Source organism: Cucumis melo, chromosome 10 (assembly GCF_025177605.1).
Source record: "Cucumis melo cultivar AY chromosome 10, USDA_Cmelo_AY_1.0, whole genome shotgun sequence".
NCBI lineage: Eukaryota > Viridiplantae > Streptophyta > Magnoliopsida > Cucurbitales > Cucurbitaceae > Cucumis > Cucumis melo.
This window is the reverse complement of record NC_066866.1, coordinates 17,589,067-17,599,915: the sequence shown is the minus strand read 5'-3', so window position 1 is coordinate 17,599,915 and position 10,849 is coordinate 17,589,067. Positions and strand designations below refer to the sequence as shown.

The following is a 10,849-nucleotide window of genomic DNA, read 5'->3' as shown; positions in this document are numbered from 1 at the left end:
AAATATAGGCATATGTAGAGGCCCTCATCTTTTACCTAGTCTATGTGATGGAAACTCTAAGCATCTACTGGATACCCTCATCACACGATCGTAGGGTTTCTATCAGATCAAGGCATCTCAATATAGACTTAAGAATATTCAGAAATCTCATGCTAAAACTTTAACTTACATAAGTTAGCATGCTTATGAAAAACTCTTGCATTAAGAATGTCTCAATTCTAGCTTTGCTTTAGTTGATCTCATTGCTCAAATATTTGCAGAAACTTAACATTCAAACACATTCTCATAAATCTCATGTTTTAAGAAACATTTCTCAAATTGAATGCTTTAGACTTTAACCCAATCATACTTTCTCATAACACATTTCTAAACTTAAAGCTCATGCTTTGTAAATAATTTCATAAATTAGCATATTCAAATGCTTAAACTCAAAGCATGCTTTAAAACATAAATTCCAAAATCAAACTTAGAAATTCATTATAATTTCATTTTAGTCACTCACAACTTTGGGCTATACTCTTGATTTATAGATTTTCCTATTTTTTCTTGCCTTTAAAATAACAAGAAAATATCAAGTTACTTTGGATTCCAACTAAAAGAAGCTTCTTCAACTTCTTACATTTTATCCATTCTACTTAAAAGAAATCTTTTCTTACTAATCTTGATTTCTTTGAACTTTTGGATGGTCCTAGCTTGCTCAAGTCCCTTTCTACAAGCTTGTCCTAACTCAAAACGAGCCCCTATATAAATTTATAGTTCAAATCAACACCCAAATCTAGCAAACTGGCTCTAGAGCTTCATGAACAAAGAACACTAGGAGAAAACTGGGCTTTAATATCAGTTGTAAAAAATGAACGCGAATGTTTAATGTCGGTTTTAAAAAAGTGAATTTTTAATGTCGGTTTTAAACCGACATCAAAAAGGAAGGATTAATGTCAATTTTAAACCGTCATTAAAAAATTTCTTTTTTAAAACCGACATTAAAAAAGTTGTTTGGAGTTTCATGTACATCGTAAGAGATATATTTAGGGTTTCAAACCCAAAATTACCATCTCTCCTGCCTCTCTTCATTTCTCTTGCCTTTTCCATTTCCCTTTCCCTTCTTTCCTTCATCTTCTTCAGTCGAAGGCAGATCTAGCGCCAACACTTCTCCTTGCCGTGAACGTTCATCCGTCGGTCGTCGTGTCTCCCAACCGCGCTCAATCTGATCATAGCGTAAAATCTGACCATTTTTATTTTTATCTTCTATCCTCTATATTTTTATTCTTTTTTCCTTTTTTTTCGATCTAACATTTTTTATTGGTTTTTGATTTTTTTCTCAGAAAATAAGATATTGGAAAGATGGTTGAAAGGAATAGCATAGATGAAGAGATTTAAGAAGAATGCAAGAATGGGGAATTTAGAATGGAGGTTATGGGTTTTATATATGGAATCTGAGCCCATGAGTTTCAAGTAATTTCTTCCATCTTTGTTTTGATAAGAAATGCCTATAAGTTGTAAAGAAATTTCTGACTTTGGGTTTTACTTATTCTCAATATTTTATTCCTCCTTAGGTCCTTACAACGTAATAACGTTTAATTTTGAGCATTTTGTGTCTCCCAAACGATTTTCGCGCTCCACATCGTCGTGTTCTTCTCCAAAATCCCAATTCCTAATCCATTTCTACTCTTCACAGCCAACGCAAGCTCAAAGATATCGTTGAAGCCATTGAATCATGAGAAGAATTTGATGTTGCCGATGTCAGATCCTCCTCACGGCAGTGAAGAGAAAGACCGATTGAATAGAGGTGATAAGAAGCTCTTTAGAGGATCCTCCATGACCAAACGAGGATCCTATGCTGCTCTCTCTTACATAGCTTGCAGTTGCGCGTAATCATATATGAATTCGGTGTTTGGTACGTGTGGCTATCCAATTGCTGTTCAGATTTATCTCCACAATGTTTGCTTTTTATACGCATATTATTTTTTTAGAATTAAGTTTGTCGATGATATTTTTCTACTTTTGTTACTGTTTTTTGAAGAATTTGGCATGATTTGTGTTAGTGTTGAGTAATTGATTTAACTTTTGTGATATCCTCTGTTTTGAAATTATAGGATTGAAATTTTTTCTCAATTACATTGTTTTGGCTTCCATATTTAGCTTCTAGGGCTAAGTTGTGACCCTTTAAAATGTTAATGTATTACCATTATTAATGATTCAACTATTTATATTTTAGAAACTTGGTAAAATTAGAAGAATAGTAGCTAACTCTCCATGTTCTTAAGTTAATAGTATATTATATCTCTTCTTCTTGAAAAAAAAAAAAGGTCCACTTGTTTTTTTTTTCTCTTTATATTGTTGGTGATTAACGTTAAGATTTTCCTTCTCAAAGTTTTATCTGCTAAGGAACAAGAAGTTGTGGAGACTGCTCTGAAAGCTCATTTAGTGTTCTAAATGCTGATGTAGCTAGGAAATGGTTGGATGTTGTCCTTGAGGAGAATGTCCATGTGTCCTTCCCAAGGTTCTGTGTTCAATGTATGAAAAAAATAACCTAATGTGTTTAATATTAACAGGCAATTTAAGGGGACATAAATGGAATAGAATATCAGGATAGTGATTTGTTTGGTAAGATAATGTTTTCCTTCATGGCATATTGAGTAAGATGGTTGGTAGCTGATATCTTTTAATTCTACTATCAATTTAAGGGATATAAATTCCTGGAATGGAATAACCTAGCGTGTTTAGACACCAAGTTTGGACTATACAATTTTTTTTAATTATCTTCTGTTTTCCTTTGTGTAGCTACTAATTGTATAGAGATTTGTTGTGTAAAACGGCGATTTAGTGTATATTTTCCTTTGTGGTTTAGTATATATGTAAGGAAATTAAAATTTCACTTCTACATATTATAGCTTCCAAAATTAAAGGGTGATGGTGGATCCATTGTAGCAGCTAAACAAGTTTTATTTTGGATCTATAATTAAGTGGAGCTTCCATTGATCTTGCTACTGAAAACTTTTTTATCCAACAGTAATAAAGTGAAATTTTTGCTATCTTGTTCAAGTTAAATTTGTTTGCTATTTTATTGGATTGCAATTGGTTGGATGAATCTATTTTGATGTAGGAATAGTTTCAAATAAAGTAATCAACTCAATGCAAAAGAATTTGCAATTATAACAAAATTTAGATCTAGCCCTTGGAATCTATTAGTATTAGACCATATCCATAATAAGAGTTTTGTAGTGTTCCTTGATTGAGTTCTATAGTGTTCCTTGATTGAGTTGTGTAATGTTCCTTGATTCAGTTCTATAATGTTCGTTGATTGCATTGTTCTTGATCATCTTTTCGTTTGTTAGGTTTGATTTTTGTGTGATCTATTAGCTTTTAGTTATGTTCATTTGATGTGCTAGAATTCAATTGACTTTGTATTTGAAAATGATTACATATGAAAAGATGGAGATGCAAAGATAAGTAATTCAAAGAAGTGTTCAACAATTTTGTGAAGGTTTTACAGCACTCACCATGACATAGATGGAGATGCAATTCAAAAAGAAGTGTTCAACAACTTTTTTACGGTTTTGATTCTTATAAATGGTACTGAGCTAGTCAACATAATAGTTAAACTGCTCGCTTCTTTGTTGTTGGAGTAGCTAAACGATCATTTTCTTTGTTGTTGTAGAATGCTAAGTGATCAGTTTGAAAGCTAAGCGATCATGTAGATAGCCAAACAATCGGGTAGAAAGCTAAGTGATCGTTGGGGAATCGTAAGTGTAGTAATCGAACTCAAAGTATATGTGATCAAACTGAAAATGTTGGTTAGTCGAACATTATTCTTTCCTCAAAGGCTTCCTTTTTACTCATTCATAGCTCATTGGAAATAATATGTGATTAGAACAATGGACAACTATGAGAATGTTTTGTAATGATATTCTTTTTAGAATTCTAAAGATTAAATAGTTTATTTTGATATTGCTTGTAGAATGATTGCAGAAATATCGAGTTGAAAGCAAAGCGATTGTGTAGATAACCAGGCTATTGTTAAAGGTTAAAGACTGAGAAGACGTTTAAAATTTCATATTAAAGTCGTGTATTAAGATCTTGTTTCATGTACTGTTGTAGAATGTACATATAAATACAATATTAAGATTTCATTTTGTGTATACAAATGCAAAAGACAAATATTATAGTTTCTAAAATAATATAATTTTATTGATTTGTTGGAGTGAGGAAAAATATTTATTTACATGGACTCAATGTCGGTTTATAAAAAATGGACAATAATGAAACTATTAGAATAATTATGAAATTGAAAAAACAAGCCCAAAACAAGGCAAAGATGTCGTTTATAAACTGACATTAAAGAGGCCTTTAATGTCGATTTAGAAACAACATCAAAGGCATATTTAGTGTCGGTTTAAAAACGACATTAAAGACATCTTTAATGTCGGTTCTAAACCAACATTAAAGGTCTTCAATAACACCATCAAAGATGTTGGTTTATAACTGACATTGAAGGCTTTTAATGTCGGTTTATAACAGTTCATTAATAGTTCACCGCCCCACTTTCTTATTATAAGCCGATACTCATTGATTCCCACTACACTTTTCTTCTATGCTTTATTTTACTCTTTTTCATTTATCTATCTTTATTTTACTTCAAACAAATGGGAAAAGTTATGTCAAGTAAAAAGTTTTCAAGTGGAAGATTGTTAATGGAAACTTTTAGAAAGCAAAAATATAATATTATTTTATTCTAAGATGACATTTCTATATTGCTAAGAAAGCAATCTAGAAGCTTCTTCAAATACCCACACCTTCATTTTTGGGTTTAGGTTTCAAAGGGTATCCAAGTTTTGGGAGTGAAGAGGAGATAAGCATAGGTTTGCACCTATCTCCACGTGCGTCGTCCTTGTCCAGTTGGATGAGGCAAGGAATAAATAAATTTTTTCTAAAAATTCATTTTGAAACTGATATTTTTTTCAAAAAGATTTGGATTTATTTAATATTTAATTTTGATTTAATTACATATTTAATTTCATTGAACCTCCCTCATTTGCTATATATGCTCTCGTATTTCTCTCTCGAGTTCTCTTCTTTCTACTTACTCCATTCCATTTTGGTTTTTTGGTTTCCAAGCAGTTAAGTATGTATTGGGTGTTGGTATATCGGTTGGTTCTAGTGTAGATCCTACCGACGAATTAGAAATTTTTTTATCTTAGGGACGATAGGGCAGGTGATATCTATTTGCACATCCGAGCAGAGCCGCGAAATGCCTTGACAAGGGCGAGATCTACGACTTAGTAATTTTTTTAACATGCTTTTATTTTGCACGCTTTCTTATTATGACATTTTGCTCCACCGAAGTGTTACAAATTTTTAAGACGTTTCTTCTGTTGTGACGGCCAATATAAACTGAAGCGACATGATGACCTCAAATTTCAACCAACCATTCTACTTTGAAGGAGTTCATTTCAAGCCCTAGAATAAATGATGTTGTTCTTCATAACCTAGAAAAAGATTTTCGCCGCTTACACTTCTGAAGAACCGACAATTCCAGTCGAAAATCTAAGTAAAGAGAAGATCCAAAACCATACTGCATAGAAAAAGAGTTAGAGTTCATATGTAAGAATTTAATTCTGAATGGACTTACTGATAAGCTTCATGACTGCTACAGTATTATCATGTCCACTACGAAAGAAGTCTTGGATGCTTTGCAAAAGAAGCATGACACTGAAGAGGTCGAATTCAAGAAGTAGTATGCAATAAGTTGATATTTAAGGTAGCAAATGACTGACGATAAATCTGTGGAGGCTTAATCACACAAGTTGAAGAAAGTTACTCATGAAATAGTTAGTGAAGGTTTGCCACTTAATGAGGAGTTTCAAGTTGTTATTATGGATAAGTTGCTCTCACTGTAGAAGAATTTTAAGAATACTCTCAGGCACAAGTTGAAGGAGTTCTCACTGGAGAGTTTGATCACCCGATTGAGGATAGAGGAGGAGGCCTGTAAGCATGATCAAAAGGAAGAGGTGAACGCTATCCCTAGGAAGAAGTCCACTGCGATTTTGAAACCCAGACCTGCAACTGAATGAGAACAAAATGAAAGTTCAGAATCGAGGTTTCAACAACAAGAAGAATTCTCATAAATCCTAATCTAGAAGTACGATACATATTGTGTGTTATATATAATTGTAATGAACATTGAGACCTAGCTAAAAATAGTAGAAACGAGAATCGTCCTACTACATATGCGAACTTGATATAAGAGAATTATTTAGTAGGTATAATCATAGAAATAAATGTGATCTTAGGGTCTGAAGATTGGTGGCCAAACACTAGTGCATCACGCAAAGTCTGTCATGACCTTAGTCTGTTTAACAAATATAAGGAAACTAAGGATAAGAAATTTCTTCTGGGATCATCACACAACCAAAGTAGCTGGCATTCAGGATGTTGAGCTAAAGTTCACATCCGGCAAAACACTCATCCAGAAGGAAGTATTGCACACTCTTGAAATTTAGAAGAACCTGGTATCGAGCTATGTTCTCAACAAAGTGTGCTTCACTCAAATAATAGGATGAAATCTCTTTACCTTAAGTAAAAATAATGTATTTCTGGGGAAGAGATATGCAACTGATGGCATGTTTAACTGAACTTAGGAAAGAATAAGAAGTTGTTTTCTATTTACATGTTGTCTTGTCTTAATATTTAACATGCTATGTAACGCCCAACAATTCGATATCTCTTTTGGGTTTTGTCCATTGTCATTGATGTTAAGTGTGGTTATGGAAATTTTAGATTTATTGGAAGAACCTTACCATTTTGATTTTCTTGAGTAATTAAGGTTGGGAATCCTCATTTGTTTAGGATAATAAGTATCATTTTTCCATTGATTTATTTATCTTATTATTTTTATTTTTATTTTGTTGGAAATAATTAGGGAAGCCCATATTAAACTAAAGTTGGTTGTTTTGGTGAGATTTGGAGAGAGAGAGGAGGGGTTGTTTTGGGTTTTTAAAAAAGGAAAAGAAAAGAGTCAATTTTCTTATAAAAAGGCCTTGGGACTCGTGCGTAAAGAGGAAGAGGAAAAAAAATTCAAAGAAAGAAAGAGGGGAAAAGAAAAAGAAAAAAAAAAGGAAAAATTTTTATTATTGAAACCCTAGCCGCCGCACGCCGCCGCACGCCGCCGCCGCCGCCGCCGCGAACCCGAGCCGCCAAGCACCCCCTCTCTGTTCAGCAGCGCAGCCGAGCCGCAGTCGAAACCGAGCCGTCGCCGAGCTTCCAGCCGCGTCGGAAGAACCGTCCAAGCCGATCTGCGCAGCCGAGCGTCCGTCGGAGCAGCCGTCTCTCGCACGCCGAAGCCGAGTCGAAGCCACCTTCGCGCGTCCGCAGCCAACCCGTCAGCCAGCCGAGTCGCGCTGCTTCGATCCGACGCAAGCGCAGCCGAAACGCAAGTCTGTAGCCGTCGCCGAGCGAAGCCGCGGTAGCCGGACCACCAGCAGCCGCCGCGCCACCCGAAATCCGGAAGCCGACGCCTCGCGCGCAAAGTTCCGACCGAAAACCCGCCCCGCGACCCGAACCGACGCGCGCCACCTTCCGGAACCCGACCCGCGCCCGCGTGCATCCGTGCGTGAGCCGCGTCCGCGTGTGAAGCCGCGCCGCGTGCTTCTGCGTAGCCGAGCCGCGTCTCCCTCCTGTTGCAAGCCGAGCCGCACGCGTAATCCCTGTGCCGAGCCGAGCCGCGCCTGCGCCAAGCCGAGCCGGTCCCTGTCCTCTTCCAGCCGAGCCGCCAAGACTAATTTGGCTCCATCCACCTAAATTTTGGTAATCTAATTAATTATTGCGGCATTTCCCAGTAAGACTGCATGCCTCGGACGTTAATTAAATTAATTTGGGACTTAATTAAATTATTTTCCTTAAGGGACGTCTTGGACCAAGTAATTGCTGCAGCGCGGGATTTCTTCAGTTGGGGCTCGAGCACTGCAACCTCCTTCTAGGGTAAGTCATTTCAAATGAGTCTTGAACCGTTAGTCTTTGGTGACCTAATTACGAATCTTGGCATATTAAACAGTTAGGACCTCGTCGCTTGGAAAGCGTACTGCCTCACGGTTAGGACTCGACAAGTAAATCTCCAGGTAAGAGATTCTACTACTAGCTTCATGTTTAGAAGTATGAGACTGTGTATGCCCCAATGTTGCATGTTGAGAATTAGACAGTACGATGCCTGAAATAAATGTTAGTATGATGCAAATGACGATATAGTTATGCTATAGCCTGTTATGTGTGGCAAGAGCTGTTATGGCTACGACGAATATCGGGACGGAGAGAGTGTAGAGATGATTTATGTGACATGTTATATGCTGATGCCATGTGTATGTATACTGCATTAGGGTACCTGTTAGCTTAATCTGTTAGAGTCGTACCTGCATGGGTGTCCTTCGGGATCACCACCTATTGAGGACTGTGTGGTCCGACGGGACATCAGTCTAGCATGGATATAGATATGACTCGAGTGACTCGACGGGGTCCTCGCATCCCGACTGTCCTAGGTGTCCCCCGGGGCACCGAAGACCAGAGTTACGTTCCTACGGGAGCGCATGATTGCACGTGTTCGGGAACGTGCCAGAGATTGGGTACCAGTTATCAGGACTCTAACAGGAAGTTAACAGGCACCTAGTGGGACTAGTAGTGGGTCCCTTACTGAGTATTTTTATACTCACTCTCTTCACTTTATGTTTTCAGGTAGAGGACGAGGCAAGGGCAAGGGCAAGCTGGCGAGCGACCCGAAGTGAGACCGTGAAGGGCCATAGGGACTACCGCTTCCGCTTATTCTTATTTCAGATTTTCGCATTTGAGTTTGAGTACTTTTCATTATTTACCATCTTTTATGTAGATAGGGCCCGAGTAGGACTTCAGAACGCTTTTGCTTTTTTGCATGACTACCTTGTTTAAATTTTTATAAATGAAATTTCTTAAACCGTATGCGTTTTAATAATTTTTATGACTTAAACCACTTGTTCTATATTTAGTAATGACTTCGATTCAGTATAAGGAGTCGGGTCGTTACATGCTATGCTTTGTCAAGTAAATAAAAGATTAATTAGCAACATGAGTAGGTTAAACCTGATTCCTAAGTTATCTTTACATGAATTCGAAAAATGTGCATGTTGTAGTCAAGCTAAAATAACTAAGAATTTCCATAAATTTGTAACTAATGGTAACTAAGGCTCTAAAATTAATTCATTCTGATTTATGTAAATTCAACAACATGTTGACTAGGAATAGAAAAGGTATTTTATAACCTTTACTGATGGTTCTTTTGATTTTTCTTTTATTTACTTGCTTAAAAATAAAAGTGTTGATTTTGACATGTTTAAAGTGTTTGTAACTAAAGTAGAAAATTACTTTAATGAAAGGATTAATAGACTTCGTAGTGATAGAGGAATTGAATATGATTAAGTTGCTTTTAATGAGTTTTTATAACTGAAAAGGAATAATAAACGAAAAAACTGCACCTTATATTCTTTTGAGATGAATAAAAAAGCTGAAAGGAAGAATATAAATCTAAATGAGTTAGTAGTTGTTAATTATGTTGGTGGGGGTGAAATAATTAAGACAGTTAATTATGTTCTTAATAGGATTCATAAATCAAACAACACAATTTCACCTTCAAAATTCTTAAGAATAAAACACCTACTACTACAGAACTGGGTTTACTTGACGCTTATATAATTGATATACTTGATATACTTGACAGTTTTAAGTAACATAAAAAAGCGTCAAGAATAAGAAAAAGTAAAGAAAACCCATAACTTTTGTTTTTTTTTAAATACTTGACAGGTTAAAAAGTGTCAAGACTAATTTTAACTATTTAACATTTAAAAAATGTCAAGTAATATATATTTTTCAATATTTCAATTAAAATTTTCCCTCCTTTAATTTTACTTTCCCAAATTTGCTCTTTTCTCCCAAATTTTGTAAAAAAATTAAACACTAACTTTTTCCCCCTCCCAATTTCTCTTCTCAATCGCAAGCCATCTCCTTTCGTCTGCTCGATCGCAAGCCTCAATCTCCTTCTGTATGCTCAATCCCAAACCGTCGCAATAGGTTCGTCCGCCGTCGCCACTAAAGATGTTGTGTTCGTTCACCGTTGAAGATCTAGTGTGTTCGTCCATCGTCATTTAGAACAGGTTCGTCTGCCGCTACTGCCGAAGACGTTGTGTTCATCTGCCACCGCCCGCTAAAGTCGTTGTGTTTGTCCGTCACTGAAGGTTCGTCCGCTGTTGTGTTCGTGCACTGCTGAAGATGTTATGTTCGCCCGTCACAACAGGTTACTGCACAACCTAAGTTGCAGACCTTCTTGTTCGTCCGTCGCTGAAGGTTCTTTCGCTGCTGAAGATGTTGTGTTTGTCCATCGCAACCGATTCAGCCTCCCCCTGACCAGTTCGATAAGTCTGTTTCTCTTGCTGTTGTTCCTAATGGGAATGCATCCGTTTTTGGGTTCTTGAGAAATGCTGTCTCTAAAGTGCAGAATGGTAATTCTCATGATGCGATGTCATGTTCTGGAAAATGGGTTTCTGCTTTGAGTTTTGTTTTTTGTTGCTTCTTTTGAATTTAATGTTGGGACACTGGGGATTCAGGAAATAGATACGAGAATGGGTTTTTTTTTCTTTTTTCCTGCTTTTGCTGATAGTGGTAGAGAAAAATCTATCACTGGAAATTGATGAGTTCGAACGTTATGGAATTCCATGGTTTTATTCTGTGTGGCTACAAGGGATTTGGTAATTGGTTTAGCCCTATTGCTTGATGTGAAATTAGACCAGGATTCTCACGAAATAGTAGTGTTGTTCTCATTCGTTTTCCTTTTGTT

The 10,849-nt window shown here is 36.5% G+C and overlaps 1 long non-coding RNA gene across 1 annotated transcript; it reads left to right on the top strand.

Moving 5' to 3' along the window:
• The first annotated feature begins 1,069 nt into the window (after positions 1–1,069).
• Positions 1,070–1,884, top strand: LOC127151367 (uncharacterized). Its single transcript, XR_007824291.1, has 3 exons — positions 1,070–1,215; positions 1,323–1,452; positions 1,676–1,884. It is a non-coding gene; the product is annotated as an uncharacterized LOC127151367 (long non-coding RNA).
• Positions 1,885–10,849: the final 8,965 nt, after the last annotated feature.